At 41.3% G+C, this 17147-nt stretch overlaps 1 pseudogene; it reads right to left on the reverse strand.

Annotated features, from left to right (window-relative positions):
- Window positions 1-12621, reverse strand: part of LOC111971958 (transcription factor SOX-6-like) — a 212050-nt pseudogene extending 199429 nt beyond the window's left edge.
- Window positions 12622-17147: the final 4526 nt, after the last annotated feature.

Raw genomic sequence — 17147 nt, forward strand, 5'->3', positions numbered from 1 at the left:
CCAAACAGAGCCATCTTATTGTGGGCCCCATCCCTTTCCCCTGGCCACTCCCCCTCCCAGGCCTCCAACAGAGCAGTCTTACTGTGGGCCGCATCCCTTTCCCTCTGGCCACACCCCTCTCAGGCCTCCAAACAGAGCCACTGTTAATATGGGCCCTCCCAGGCCTCCAAACAGAACCAGTCTTTCTGTGGGCCCCTCCCAGGCCTCCAAACAGAGCCAGTCTTATTGTGGGCCCCCATCCCTTTCCCCTGGTCACTCCGCTCCAGGCCTCCAAACGAGCCAGTCTTATTGTGGGCCCCATCCTTTCCCCCTGGCCACTCCCCCTCCCAGGCCTCCAAACAGAGCCACTGTTAATATGGGCCCCTCCCAGGCCTCCAAACAGAACCAGTCTTTCTGTGGGCCCCTCCCAGGCCTCCAAACAGGCCAGTCTTATTGTGGGCCCCATCCCTTTCCCCTGGCCATCCCCCTCTCAGGCCTCCAAACAGAGCCACTGTTAATATGGGCGCCTCCAGGCCTCCAAACAGAACCAGTCTTTCCGTGGGCCCTCCCAGGCCTCCAAACAGAGCCATTCTACTGTGGGCCCCTCCAGGCCTCCAACAGAGCAGTCTTATTGTGGGCCCCATCCCTTTCCCCCTGGCACTCCCCTCTCAAGCCTCCAAACAGAGCCACTGTTATATGGGCCCCTCCAGGCCTCCAAACAGAACCAGTCTTACTGTGGGCCCCTCCCAGGCCTCCAAACAGAGCCAGTCTTATTGTGGGCCCCATCCCTTTCCCTGGTCATTCCGCCTCCCAGGCTCCAAACAGAGCCAGTCTTATTGTGGGCCCCATCCCTTTCCCCCTGGCCACTCACCCTCCCAGGCCTCCAAACAGAGCCAGTCTTATTGTGGGCCCATCCCTTTCCCCCTGGCACTCCCCCTCTCAGGCTCCAAACAGAGCCACTGTTTAAATGGTGGCCCCATCCCTTTCCCCTGGTCACTCCCCTCCAGGCCTCCAAACAGAGCCAGTCTTATTGTGGGCCCCATCCCTTTCCCCGTCACTCCCCCTCCAGGCCTCCAAACAGAGCCCTTCTTACTGTGGGCCCCATCCCTTTCCCCTGGCCACTCCCCTCCCAGGCCTCCAAACAGAGCCAGTCTTACTGTGGGCCCCATCCTTTCCCCTGGCCATCCCCCTCCCAGGCCTCCAAACAGAGCAGTCCCTTATTGTGGGCCCCATCCCTTTCCCCTGGTCACTCCCCCTCCCAGGCCTCCAAACAGAGCCCTTCTTACTGTGGGCCCCTCCAGGCCTCCAAACAGAGCCAGTCTTACTGTGGGCCCCTTCCAGGCCTCCAAACAGAGCCAGTCTTACTGTGGGCCTCCCAGGCCTCCAAACATAGCCCTTCTTTACTGTGGGCCCTCCCAGGCCTCCAAACAGAACCAGTCTTACTGTGGGCCCCTCCCAGGCCTCCAAACATAGTCAGTCTTACTGTGGGCCCAGCTCTCACCACCACCTCATAATGACCACAGTTTGATTAAAGGCCTCTCTCCAAGCTGTAAACCACGGGAACAGCCTGCATTGACAGCTGGCCACCGACCAATCAGCGTCGGCTATAGGGGCATGCTGGGTGGAACCAGCATCCTTCCCCAGGCGTTCTGACCACATACCCGTTTGAGGCCTCACACCCTGAGCGGTGCCGCCACGCCCCATTAGTAGTGGCCACTGTGCGAGTGGTGAAGTGTGGGCTGGTAAAGCTGAAGGCTGGAGCTTTTCATTCAGGCACCAAAATATGTTGCAAAACATCTTGACATGACCACACATACTATGGCACATATCAATACATATTCCATCTTTGTGGCGAGACCCCACCCACACAAGGCCCTGTCTCTACAAGACCTTGGAATACTTTTGTGTGTGTGTGTGCGCGTGTGCGCGTGTGCGCGTGTGTGCGTGTGTGCAGGTGTGTATGTGTGCGTGTGTGTGTTTTATGCCAGTGTATCCGTCTGTGTGTATTGTTCTCTGTGTGGTGTGTCCCAGCTTCAGCAGCCCTTTCAGATGGTCAGAGAGGCTCATGGTAACTGCATGGGAGGCCAAACCACAAACCCTCGCTACAACATTTCAGCACATTTCCCTTTTTCAACCACATCCAGAATAAGACTAACTCAAAATGTACAGTATGTTAATACCACAGAGAACAAATCACAGGATCTTGTAAAAGAGCCATTTGTCAATGGTGCACTGCTCAGGCTGGAGGTTCAAATCCAGCTCTGCCAATAGGATTCATGGAACACATTCATTTAAAAAAGCTCTTAACTCAACATCTAATTCTTGCAAACCATTGTTAACAGTATGTTCTTGAACACAAACGGTATTAACACTGGTAATAACATGATAATAAATAGGAATACCACTTAGACAGCCTTACGGGTGGTAACCACTGTGGTGTGCAATGATCGAGCCAAAAGCAGCGTTGCACCCAGCGACTCAAGAGAACTCTCGAGGTGACACACACATATCCACCTGGAGACGATGTGGMGCAGACAGACAAATATCAACACCTTCTCACCCTTTGTTAGCCACGTCTGGCGTCAGCCTTTTGACCGTGTGTAGAGCACACAATGAAATGCGAGGGAGTGGAGCCTTACAAAAGCTAGTCTATGTTTTGTTATTTGATATGGTAACTTGTTCACAGCTTTCTTCTACAGCGCCTCTTTTGTTCCAGAAGGAAGTCCATTTTTCTTCGCCTGACACATGGGAAAGAAAGCCAGGCTTAGTTTCATTATGATTTGTTTTCCATTTTGATCCAAGTCAAGTGTTCATATTTTCCTAGTTATCCCTTTCTGCATTCTGTCGGGCTGGTGTGCTCGTGGAAGACGGTGTCGGGGAATGTAAGCCTCCTGGTCTGGAGACCATTCATAGCCTGTTTATAGCCTGTTTACAACCTGTTCATAGCCGGTTCATGCTGCATATCTCATCATTCCTGGAGACCATTCATAGCCTGTTCATACCCTACTTATAACCTGTTCATAGCCATTTCCGGTTGCAGGTCTCATCATTTAGGATTGTTTTGACTGGAAGTTGAAGACGCAAAGCAACGTTCTCTGAACTAAATCTGCTGCCACCTTCTGTCTTCCAAACAGCTAATGAGGTATTATGACAATATACTAATTAAGACTTTTATGCTGCAGTGCAATAAGAGGGCTTTACGTTTGACTGATGGCCAGTCACTATTCAGTCACTACTCAGTCACTACTCGGCCATCTCACTCTGTCAACAATCCAAAAGTGCACGCCATTGGCTAAAACCAAGGAGACCAACAAATTCAGCAGTTTTCTTCCAGAGGAATTTTTTCCCCAGAGCTCCTTGACACATGCCTTTGTCTGTACCTCGCAAGTTAAGACGTCAGTGCCTTTGTCTGTACCTCGCAAGTTAAGACGTCAGTGCCTTTGTCTGTACCTCGCAAGTTAAGACGTCAGTGCTTTTGGCTTTACCTCGCAAGTTTAGACATCAGTCAATGACTGACTGAGAAAACATTATGTATTTTCTCTTTTACAATGATTCCGTCTTTGAAAAATGCACTAATAAAAATGTACGATGACGGGAGTTCCAGGGGCYTCATTTATAAACTGTGCATACGTACAAAATATACCCCAAAATGTGTGTGAGACAGTTTTCGTGCAAATGTTGACGTGAGCATGTCCTTTCCTCCACACAGACTTTTAAACCATGCGTACGCACACCTTCTAATCTAGTGGATCAAGTATTGTATTGTAAGTATTACACTACATACCAATGGGGGCTATGATGACACGCGTATTCATTAAATACATAATGCAGCCATTTGCCATTAGTGAGAAGAACGAAAATAAATCGAGGGTGTTATATTTTTTTATTTAAACTAATTAGACATTAGAATTTATTCTATTTTCATAACCATTGCAGAATWTATWCCTCACATTTTCTGGTCGTGATAGGTTCATATTCCTGAAGTAGCCATATAACAAATCACCATCGCATCTCTTGTTTAATTGGGCCTATGTAAATAAATAGGCTATACATTGGCTGTATGTGATCTCATAGGCAGTGTGGTTTATGGCCTACAGACACATTTAACAGGTGAACATCAAGACAGTTGATATTCTACTTTGAAGTATGTATGCTACTACTGTGTCTAGCCTACTGAAAATTCAATTTGTTTAGAATAGCCTTAGACAATGTTTCAGAATTCGTGGGCAGTCCAGCCTATTTAGGTTGGGGGAAAAGTCAATGCAAAACATTGTTGAATTCAAAAGTTCTGCTGACAGGTCCACACCAATTTTGCCATCCTTTGTTTTCTCTTTCAGACACTGTCACGGTCYTTTGTCAGATACAGCATAAATTACTGCTTATATTAAAAYRTTTSACAGTATGGGTAGGCTACAACACTGCTGTGCGATAGGAGTGTGACATCATAGCCTATTTCATCTCAGAGMMTATACCAGGAAACACAATAATCTATTGATAAACCAAATATTGAACATGTCATCCTTTGTATAGAAGTGTGAGCTGTAGCCAGGCGTTCTGGTCTCCGATATACAGTCGTGGCCAAAAGTTTTGAGAATGACACAAATATGAATTTTCACAAAGTCTGCTGCCTCAGTTTGTATGATGGCAATTTGCATATACTCCAGAATGTTATGAAGAGTGATCAGATTAATTGCAAAGACCCTCTTTGCCATGCAAATGAACTGAATCCCMAAAAACATTTCCACTGCATTTCAGCCCTGCCACAAAAGGACCAGCTGACATCCTGTAAGTGATTATCTCGTTAACACAGGTGTGAGTGTTGACGAGGACAAGGCTGGAGATCACTCTGTCATGCTGATTGTGTTCGAATAACAGACTGAAAGCTTCAAAAAGGAGGGTGTGTGCGTGGAATCATGTTTCTTCCTCTGTCAACCATGGTTACCTGCAAGGAAACAGTGCCGTCATCATTGCTTTGCACAAAAGGTCTTCACAGGCAAGGATATTGCTACCAGTAAGATTGCACCTAAATCAACCATTTATATTCGATGATCATCAAGAACTTCCAAGGAGAGCGGTTCAATTGTTGTGAAGAAGGCTTCAGGGCGCCCAAGAAAGTCCAGCAAGCGCCAGGACCGTCTCCTAAGTTGATTCAGCTGCGGGATCGGGGCACCACCAGTACAGAGCTTGCTCAGGAATGGCAGCAGGCAGGTGTGAAGTGCATCTGCACAGCACAGTGAGGCAACTTTGGAGGATGGCCTGGTGTCAAGAAGAGCATGCAACAAAAGCACTTTTCTCCAGGCAAAAACATCAGTGGACAGGATCTGATATTCTGCAAAAGGTACAGGGATTGGACTGCTGAGGACTGGGGTAAAGTCATTTTCTCTGATGAATACCCTTTCCGATTGTTTTGGGCATCCGGAAAAAGCTTGTCCGGAGAAGACAAGGTAAGCGCTACCATCAGTCCTGTGTCATGCCAACAGTAAAGCATCCTGAGACCATTCATGTGTGGGGTTGCTTCTCAGCCAAGGGAGTGGGCTCACTCACAATTTTGCCTAAGAACACATCCATGAATAAAAGAATGGTACCAACACATCCTCCGAGAGCAACTTCTCCCAACCATCCAGGAACAGTTTGGTGAAGAACAATGCCTTTTCCAGCATGATGGAGCACCTTGCCATAAGGCAAAAGTGATAACTAAGTGGCTCAGGGGAACAAAACATCRATATTTTGGGTCCATGGCCAGGAAACTCCCCAGACCTTAATCCCATTGAGAACKTGTGGTCAATCCTCAAGAGGCAGGTGGACAAACAAAAACCCMMAAATTCTGACAAACTCCAAGCATTGATTATGCATGAATGGGCTGCCATCAGTCAGGATGTGGCCCAGAAGTTAATTGACAGCATGCCAGGGCGGATTGCAGAGGTCTAGAAAAAGAAGGGWCAACACTACAAATATTGATTGACTCTTTGCATCAACTTCATGTAATTGTCAATAAAAGCCTTTGACACTTATGAAATACTTGTAATTATACTTCAGTATTCCAYAGTAACATCTGACAAAAATATCTAAAGACACTGAAGCAGCAAACTTTGTGGAAATTAATATTTGTGTCATTCTCAAAACTTTTGGCCACTACTGTACAATCAATCTTGCAGAATGCACAGACAGGCATTCGATATTGACAGCATGCATGTTTGTTTTAAAAAGTCACTGCAAATCATTTTTCCCACACCCTTCAGGAATGTGATCAAATATGTAATTTCCCTTTCTTTTACAAACTGCCGTGGCCTAATTCCAATAGTGCCAAAGTATACACCATAAAAGGTAAATGGAGGGCGTTATTGTCACCATAAAAGGTGAATGGAGGGCGTTATTGTCATCATAAAAGGTGATAGCTGGTTGTGATACAGCCTGGATTCGAACCAGTGTGCCTGTAGTGACACCTCTAGCACTGAGATGCAGTGCCTTAGACCGCTGAACCACTTGGGAGCAATTGATTAGATTTTATTTAACTTTAATTTTAGCAGGGAGTCCCATTGAGATTTAGATCTGTTTTACAAGGGAGCCCTGCATATACACAATTTATAAATACAACATAATACAAAAATGACAAAACATCTCCAATCAACAATTTGATTGCAAAGTCAGAGCTAGTAACAGGGAACTTTGTCATTCATCATTGGATTGGCTTTGGGTTACTTCATTGCTGGCTCATGTCATTTCCTGTGGGCTTTACACGGAATCCTCCAGGTATTATCTTTGAAAGCCTAAATAAACATGGTGGCCGATGATTAAGATGGCTGCTGATACAGCAGTTTTCTCCCTGTTGGGTGGTGCTGGAAGTCACAGTTTGGAGGTTGTGTTGATACTGCCACGGTCCTTTGTTGAGGCCTGTTGTCTAAAACCAGTCAAAAGTACTGCTACATTCTCCCTATGCTGCAGCCTGCAGGCACGGCCATGTGCCACTTTTAGCTTCAGAAATGCTGGGAACATATTCAAGGATTCCCTCAAAGACAAGACTACCATGGGTTCAATGTTTTCAAAGGAGGACAGGGGTCAAAGGAGAGGGATAATGGGATCACAAAGAGGAGAAATACATGTTTTGGAGACTAGAGACACAGGAGAACTACTGCTATGCATTGGGGAATGAAAAAGCACTGGTTTGGTTTCTGTGAGTTTAAGGGGTATGTTCTTCCAAGATATCTAATAGCGAAGTACATTTAGGGAGAGRGGCGCATACACACTTAACCCACAGGGCACAAACTGGGTAGCCCTTTCCTGCAGTCAATGAAGCACCCTTTTTGGCCTCATGGGTGGAATGTTATTCATATTTTTCATAATTTATAAAGTTATTATTTTTTTACCACAAAAATACGGTGTCTCTATGTCTAACAGTTTTGTTATTTTTCAGTCTTCTGTGATGTATATAAAGTGTAATATTAGGATGCAAACTCAAAATTGAATACATTTCAACTCTATATCTGACATGGTACATAATACAGGTTTCTTATTTTTTTAAAGCACATAACCATGTGTGTGTGAGGTGTATACTTTTGTTTCAAAGTAGATTTGTTTAGGGCTACCAAGATTCACTCTGTGTGGCCCTGATTTAGCTCACTGCAGTAAAAGGTTAAATCAAGGTTGTTTCAATGGGATTTGTCAATGTACTGGGACTTCAGAAAGTATTCACACCCCTTGACTTTTTCCAAATGTGTTACAGCCTGAATTTTACATTAATTAAATTAAGTTTTGTCACAGGCCTACACACATTAGGCCATAATGACAAAGTGGAATGATGTTTTTGACATCAAAGCAAACAAATATAACACATTTAAAGAGATGTATCTTCTGATTGGATAGTTCCATCTGTGCCACTGATTTAGTCTTGTAACGGCAGTCTAAGTCGTCCTCCTCCTCAGACGAGGAGAGGCGAGAAGGATCGGAGGACCAATGTACAGCGTGGTAAGTTTCCATGATTTAATAACAAGAAAACTAGACAAAATACAAAACAACAAACGTACTAACCGTCACAGTCCCGTGTGGCACAAACACTGACACAGGAAACAACCACCCACAAAATCCCAACACAAAACAAGCCACCTATATATGATTCTCAATCAGGGACAACGATTGACAGCTGCCTCTGATTGAGAACCATATTAGGCTGAACACAGAAACAGAMAAACTAGACACACAACATAGAATGCCCACCCAGCTCACGTCCTGACCAACACTAAAACAAGCACAACACATAGGACGTGACAAGTCTGGCTTTAATTGCAGCTTGTCTACAAATTGATACTTGATWTGTTGGATTCACGTCTCCATCTCAACCAAAAAAATCTAACTTTAAATGCACTTTACATGAAGTTTGAATTGATTTAGTCCTATTATTTAACTTTCATTATTGGTTGAGATGGAGACGTAAATGCAACATACATATGATTAATTTGTAGACCAACTGGTAATAAAGCCTTGCTCACACTGCAGGCCTTAATGCTCAAATCAGTTTTGTTTTTCAAATCCATTTAGGAATATTGACTCTCCAAACAGAAAGTTACAAATTACCAAATCAGATTTGTGTCTTCAGACTGTAGTCATTTGCTGACATGGCTACGCTAGTTGTCATTATGACAGGGGTGTACAGTGGTTGTGCTTTTAAATGGTTGAAAGCGCAGCGATAACGCATTGAAAATTCAACGAACTTCTGGCTGTCTTTGAGTGGGTGAACAAAGGTTACAATCTCCAAGTTCAACGTCTCAACTAAATATGCCCCACATTTCCACGTTGAAATGACCTGGTGTGCCCAGTGGGAAGTAGCTCTTGCAGGAGGAAGCCCAAGCACYGTTTGGGTTGTCATTATTGCTGGTTTGTCAGGTACGATCCCATTCAGACTTATAATTGGATGGTTTTGGGAGCAGGTGTTACAGCAGCCTCCAAAAGGATAGGTCATCATCAGAACCATTGAGAGTATGCAGGAGAAAGAAAACTGGCAAAATGGGAAATCGGGCTCCAAGGTTATATGGTGGATTGAAAATAGAAAGCAATACAATCCCCCCCCCCCGTAACTGGCTTTGTGGTTGAAAACCTTACATGCATCTGCCGCTGTATTTCAAGTGCTCATTCACTAGAGCTTCGACCTTTATTTTTCGGCAGCAAGACTGCAATTTGGGTGTGTCGTAGAGCCGCAGATAAGTATAGGCTGGCGAATATGTAGCCTACTTACGACATGAAGACAAATACTTACGGCTAAATGTTTAATGTCTGTTTGTACAACATGTCCAATTTAGGTGTCTTTTGAAGGAGCTCGACAAATAATTGTGACTTTCTGACTTTGACATCCTAGAATAAAGCTGTTTGTTTATTTCCAATTTCAAGGTGACTGACATACTTTATCTAAAAACAACATGCAGAAAAAATGTACTTGATTTATGTCATAGAAATAGAATACATACATAATGTGTCAAAGCAGCATGAGATGAATCTAATAAGGACAAGCCAAACAAAATTACAACAAAAGAACAGGGTCAGAATAATGAGGAAAAACAAGCAACATTAATAAATATGAATTCTTTAACAAATGTATATTAGTCATTATGAAGACTATTACGTGTCTCAGTGAAACATACTTGGTGTCCATTGCTATGTTATTACCATGGTAATAACCATCAAASGCTGCAGGCAAGCTGCTAATGAGAGCAGCCAATTGTGCCAATCTAAGTCCATAACTTACATTCTCTCTCACACAGCTGTTAAACACCCTCACCTGTAAATCGCCTGCAACTGTTTGCCCCTTTTCGTGTTGCTAAGAGAATGTCACTCTATGAAAGAGAAAGCCAACAGGTCCTTTCACTACATCTACTCTTTCACTCTGCTGCAAATGGAAACTCATTTGACGTCAGCGTTCATTTTCATTTTGTATTTAATTATATTTTTATTTCACCTTTATTTAACTAGGCGAGACAGTTAAAGAACAAATTCGTATTTACAATGACGGGCCTTATCAGAGATTTCTGAAAAGAACTCTTCATCCTCATTCAAGTCACAGCAACTGTTTCAATGATTTTGAAGTTCTGATATCATCTGAGGCAAACAAGGTAAAAAACAAAGTGTCTTGAAGGCCAACTGCAGTGAACCTAGAGAAAAAGACCCGAACCGTAGTTTCATAGCCTATTATATGTGCTACACAATCACAATGCAAAGTGCATCTTTCAGTTAGATTGGGGGAAACATTTTCTAACGCCACATTATTAAATAGAAGACTTATATAGGATCTCTGACTAAAACAACATGCTTCTATCATTTTTATAATAGGAAAAATAAAATGGAAGTCAGAATCATAAGTAAAAATGACAGCTATTGGGTACAATATAGCTTAAAGGACAACATCTCTCTGAAATGTTCATGTGACAAGGGTCTATAGGAGAAGATCCTCTGGTGTTTCTCAAAATTGGTAAGGACCTGTACTCATGTTTAGCCTAATGCATATTGAACTACTGTGTATGTAATGTTAATACTTTATAAATGTTCAGTATCGACACAGTAGGCCTATCTTCAAATGAACTTCCAGATTGAATGCATCAAAATGTCCCCAGTGAGCAGACAGCATTGCACTGCTAGCGGTACATGTTAATTTGTTCACCAGCATAAAATCTCTGCACAACTCGAAAAGWATAAGTTTAACCAAAGATATCCAGAAATGGCTTTTGATATACATTTATCCACACAAAAAAAAACACAATTGCTAATCATAGCCTAATTMTGAGACAATGAGTCACAGTTCTCAATGCAAGGTGTATAGTGCCTTTTTAAATTACTTTAAAGTATGTATCATATTAGGTAGGCCTATGTGTGTTTTTTTTATATAGACATAAATAGTTGGAGATAGCCTAATTTGGGGAAAGTTACAAGCGCTAAACCTATAAGCACTTGTATAATGGGACCAATTCAATAAAATACATTAAATTTGAGGTTTATAGGCTACTGTAAAAGTTCAGTGCGAAAGGATGACGAATGCTTAATTTGTGGCAGATTATATTAGAATTGACTGCTGAATGAACGACAAATGAACGGTCAATATATTGCAACAGTAGGGTTGTTGCAAGTGCGCAGTGACTCTAAGGTTTCTCAGACAGTGGATAGCACAGCCCTTGTATAAATGCCGTCCCGGGACAATGTGCTGAATTGGCAGCCTATTTATAAATCTGCCATTTGGACGTGGACGGCACTCTAATGCCACTTTACCTTATGAGGGAACTTCAACCCACAGCACCTGCTCAAAACAAAATGCCATACGAGATCAACTTCAGCCCCGCGGTCCGTGGACGGTCCCGTCGTCAGATTGTTTTTCAAACAGACACTCTTTTACAACGGGAATGTGCTTCTCAATTGGTCAACCATGCATAAGTACAGACAATTAACCTTCGCCGAAGAGTATTGGCACCGTTTAAATCAGGATAAACGATCGAAATGTGTTCAAATGGCAATAAGGCTACTGCATTTCAATTGTAGGTTATTTAGAATAAAAATTGAGTGGAACGTTGTGCCCTTTATAGCCTAACTGGGTGTCACTCCCAGTGTCAACAAGTTTAAGGGACCAAAAAAATAAATCTTTRTGGCAATTATCCGGATATTGCCACAATCAACTACATTTCCTTTTTAGTGGTTTTAAACATCACTTGCACGCGTCGTGCATTAATTTGGCGTCAGTGCATACGAGGGCTCTCTATAAAAACGTTATCACTGCGTGTGCAGCACTCTAGACGCGTTATCTGAGAACTTGAGTGCGTCTAAATTTGTGGAACACCCTAAAGTGATGACCTATCTCCCTTTTCCAGAAAGGCTACGGTGGTTATGTGCGCCTTGTCCTCCTATACCCTGACATGTATCATTTAGTTCACCCCATGAATCCTCACCGTGACTTTCACTCTCACCAATTAGGCTATTGTCAAGTGCAAGGCAAGATGTACACTTCTGACTTTTTGGGAAATTATGTATGGAGCGTGACTAAATTAACGCTGCTTTTTATAACATGCATAAGCTATGACATTAATGAATTACATTACATTTCGTAATTTGCTACCGTAGGCTTAATAGGTGTTGTATTGCTAGTAGGCTAGCCTAAGTCAAAAGCAAATTTAGAGAGAAAATGAATCTAGTCTATAGGCTCCAGCCTGTTTTCAACTAAAACACGAAAAATACATTTACATGTAGGATATATAGCCTAGAGGCAATCAATTCCAATTGAAAACAACTTACTTAAATAAGTTCTCCTTTCGTCGCACGGTGTTCTCCGCTGGGACCAATGTCTTGTTTCTTCAGTATTGTCTCCCACTGGATCCGTTTTAGAACGAAGGGTTACGTCTATTTTAATTTATGACTCACAACGCATTATTTTAGGGTCCGTTTCTGTGACCCGAAAGAGTAAACTTGTGAGAGAGTAATGGTTTACTCCGCAGACAGCGTCAACAGTATTCCCATTTTCCAATTGATTAGAACTGTATCAAATTCATTCTGATTTGGACATGCCGCCGAAGCAAACCGGACTCGCGAGCGCACTGCGAATCAACTCTGAAAGGCATTTACACTTAAGGTGGTGGCAAGAAAAGCGCACGTCGTTTCCAATGAATAGTACCACTATGTGGCCGAACAGGAAACTACCTCCTACTAAAGTAGACGACAATAACTTAMCAGCCATCTGCAAGCCACAGGGCTCGCTCGCAAAGCCGGAATGTCGAAAAAACTAATTTTATTCAACTGATTGTGGGCCTATTACACTAACGGGTTGACATAAACCCGACTGCAAGGAATTATATACGTTTACAGCCTAGTTCTTTAAACACTCAAGTTTAGCCAAGTAGTTCAGACTAAAACACTCAACGAAACGTAGCTATATTCACAATATTGACAAAATATCGCTATATTTTGTCAATTCCATACGCAATGAAAAAATCTATCTTGCAAAGATAAAAGCTGAACCTCTTAATAACCTATGATGCAGGGGCTTTCGACTGGGGGGGGGACAGACAGCCAGTCAAAGCATCATATTAATATACATGTTGAAATATAACAACAACCAACAACATAGCCTATTGTTACCTTGGCTTGATGTAGGGCCCCATCCAGTCTGWGGGTATCCCGTTGTGTTATCAAAGGACAATCATATCACTGTTGTCTGTATCGGAGGAGAATGCAATAAAGTTAACTTGTGTGGCCATGGGCCACTGAATTAAATCTCCGGTGCGCAAAGTGAGTTTCGCTTGTCAGAATTGAGGCGCGTTGATAACTTAATTTATCCGTCTTCAGCTAGTCAATCTTGGCTATCAACTTGATACAGTAAACGCATTTCCCGTCGTGCAACAATCTCTCAAAGTGAGGCGAAGTGAGTGAGTGTTCAGTGTTGTCGGAACGGACAGGACTCCCCTCTCCCCTATGGATGCAAAGAAAGGAGATGAGAGAGAAGAAGATGAGGAGAGAAGAGGAGGAGAGAGAGAATGAGAGAGAGAGAGAGAGAGAGGAAGAAGAGAGAGAGAGAAGAAGTGCAGAAGAGAGAGAACAAAAACGTTTTATAAATAGGTCCATTGGAATTTATATAATGATTAATTTGTGCTTCAACATACAATAACCACAGTGCATAACTGCGTTGGCTCTTTTGCTTTATCAGTAAAACAAGTTCTCCTTTTGGTTATTTATAATAGGCGAATTGTAAAATCTGGCTCTTATAATACACGATTTGATAAGGAAATCAAACTACCGCTAATTTAGCAATGCCAAAGCAACCAGACTTGCGTTGGTTGTTAAATGTCAATGTCATTCATGGCACACATTTGACAAAGTGGCCATCTAAAACAAATATTGTTTTGGCGGGTGACTTGTTTAATTCATTCGTTTGTATAAACACTTTTGGATACATTTCACTAAGAAGAATATCCTGTTATGTTGACATTTTTGCATAAAATATTTGTCGAATAATTATATGTTAATATAATGACAGCGCTAATACGTAGTGAAATGATGTTTGGCTACTTTCTCATCGTTGGCTAGATAAACAGCCTACTCCGATATAATAGACACGTTTCACAAAGTGTTTTAAGTCAGCCCATAGCCTATGAGCAATTCAAGAATTTTAATACATTTGTTATTCATCGATATTTTTTAAATTAATTGTAGTTTACTAAAACGGAAATGTAGGCTATTTGCTTGTCAACCCGTTGAATCAGCTGTTAAAATACGAGACGCTTCTGGAAAAGGTAAATCACGCCTATTTACACCCCTATTTACACCCCGCTGTTTCACCCCACTGGTTGAAACAGCGTTGTTCCAATGTCATTTCAATAAAATTACATTGAACCAATGTGGAATAGACGTTGCATTGATGTCTGTGCCCAGTGGGACTGTTCTGCAATTTCGACCCAATCACGGACGTTTTCGTTGATAGGCCTACTACTAAACTTGTATAAAAGTTACTGTTATCAGATGTTCACATGTTGTAAACATCACCTTCTCTAACTGATAGTCTATAGGTGGATCCATATGCAATGATAAAAATGTATTGAAAGAATAAAAATACAAAATCGGTTAGTCAAGACATGCCATTGTTTTCTAATGACTTCAAATTATGGTTATTACTAGTAGGCGTTCTTTATTGCCTTCAAAGATTATGAATTACTAGACTATTACAGCGCATATGGAGTTGAAACTTGAAATATGAGTTCCGTTTGAAGATATGCCTGGTAAAATTGTGGAACAATTCAGTTACTCTTACGCCACCATGTGGTAAAATTAGACAGCYCAGCTCAAATTTACCAGGGTGTCTATGAAATTAGGGCCCTGCGTTTTGGTTAATCATGTCACATGACCTGGATTTGAACGTTTATTTCAAGCTTTTTCATCGGCCTGTCCGCTTTTCTTTTTATGTCAGATGGTCCAGCAACATCCTCAGGCAATTGCTTGATTTTTTGGCCTAAAATAATGGTTAATGGTTCAAATCCAGGTCATGTGACACGATTAGCCAAAACACAGGGCCCTATGACCACTGCCCAGTAGCAAGCAAACTTTTGGCCGATATCAAAATGAGAATATGTAGTATGGAGAGCATTTTCCTTGGGCTGTAGGATGGTAGGCCTATAAGCATAGCCTCAATGGRTCAAATTCAAACAGTCCCATTACAAGTCAGAATGTTGAATAAACTTCATTCGAACTTACTCYACCTGGGCTGTAATCATTAGTCYAAACAGTACACAAGAGTTTCTATTGGACACATTCAGGTAGGACCCTCCGTTTTACTCCGTTTAAGAAAATGTTTTGCYACCGAATCTGTGTAAAAAATATGACCCTGTTGTCCACTGATTGTCCTTATGTCATTGGACATTTTCGAAGAAAAAAACATATCCACAGGAAAGTATTATTAAACCGACTTCAAATCGCAGGTCTGTGTGTGGCTCTCACAATTTGTTTCTTCATCACCTGWKGCACGCGCACAAGACGTAACTACACGATGCATGCATACTAACCGAAGTCTTGAAGGTGTTAACATGATTTTGTGCATGTGCCAGGTGATGACAATCTCAACAGCAGTAGCAGAGTTTTGAAATTGGCTTTAATAGTACTTACCTGTGGATACACAAWGACCAACCACGCAGACAACMRGTAGAGTAAGTGAAAATGTAATTTTATTCAACATTCTGACTTGTAAAGAAGCTTTCCAAATTTGTGCAGTGCTTTGTTTCACACTGTGCAACCAGAAAGGTGTCACAGTCTGATGTATTAGGACATAGGATGGAGTTCTTCACAGTGGAGTGTCTAAGGACACCAAGAACTTTTTCAGTTCTCAGTTGACCTTTTATTTAGGTCATGGTTAAAATGACATTGGATGGATACTAGTTAGTACTTGTCTTAATGTTGATACTAGTTATACAGTCTTAAATGTTGATACTAGTTAGTACAGTCTTAATGTTGATACTAGTTATAGTCTTAATGTTGAATACTAGTTAGTACAGTCTTAATGTTGATACTAGTTAGTACAGTCTTAATTGTTGATACTGTTAGTACAGTCTTAATGTTGATACTAGTTAGTACAGTCTTAATGTTGATACTAGTTAGTCAGTCTTAATGTTGAACTAGTTAGTACAGTCTTAATGTTGATACTAGTTAGTACAGTCTTAATGTTGATACTAGTTAGTACAGTCTTAAATGTTGATACTGTTAGTACAGTCTTAATGTTGATACTAGTTATAGTCTTAATGTTGAACTATTTAGTACAGTCTTAATGTTGATACTAGTTGGTACAGTCTTAATGTTGATACTAGTTAGTACAGTCTTAATGTTGATACTAGTTAGTACAGTCTAATGTTGATACTAGTTAGTAGTCTTAATGTTGATACTAGTTTATAGTCTCTAATGTTGATACTAGTTAGTAGCTGTCTTAATGTTGATACTAGATAGTACAGTCTTAATGTTGATACTAGTTAGTACAGTCTTAATGTTGATACTAGTTTTATAGTCTTAATGTTGATACTAGTTCATAGTCTTAATGTTGATACTAGTTAGTACAGTCTTAATGTTGATACAAGTGTACAGTCTTAATGTTGATACTAGTTTATAGTCTTAATGTTGATACTAGTTAGTACAGTCTTAATGTTGATACTAGTTAGTACAGTCTTAATGTTGATACTAGTTTAGTACAGTCTTAATTTGATAACTAGTTAAGTACAGTCTTAATGTTGATACTAATTTTATGTCTTAATGTTGATACTAGTTAGTACAGTCTTATGTTGATACTAGTTAGTACAGTCTTAATGTTGATACTAGTTAGTACATGTCTAATGTTGATACTAGTTAGTACAGTCTTAATGTTGATACTAATTTATAGTCTTAATGTTGATCATAGTTAGTCAGTCTTAATGTTGATTACTAGTTAGTACAGTCTTAATGTTGATACTAGTTAGTACAGTCTTAATGTTGATACTAGTTAGTACAGTCTTCATGTTGATACTAGTTAATACAGTCTTAATGTTTGATACTAGTTAGTAACAGTCTTAATGTTGATACTAGTTAGTACAGTCTTAATGTTGATACTAGTTATACAGTCTTAATGTTGATACTAGTTAGTACAGTCTTGATATTGATACTAGTTCTTTCCTATGTTGTTTATTTGCAGATACCATCCA

Source organism: Salvelinus sp. IW2-2015, linkage group LG13, assembly GCF_002910315.2.
Source record: "Salvelinus sp. IW2-2015 linkage group LG13, ASM291031v2, whole genome shotgun sequence".
NCBI classification, from domain to species: domain Eukaryota; kingdom Metazoa; phylum Chordata; class Actinopteri; order Salmoniformes; family Salmonidae; genus Salvelinus; species Salvelinus sp. IW2-2015.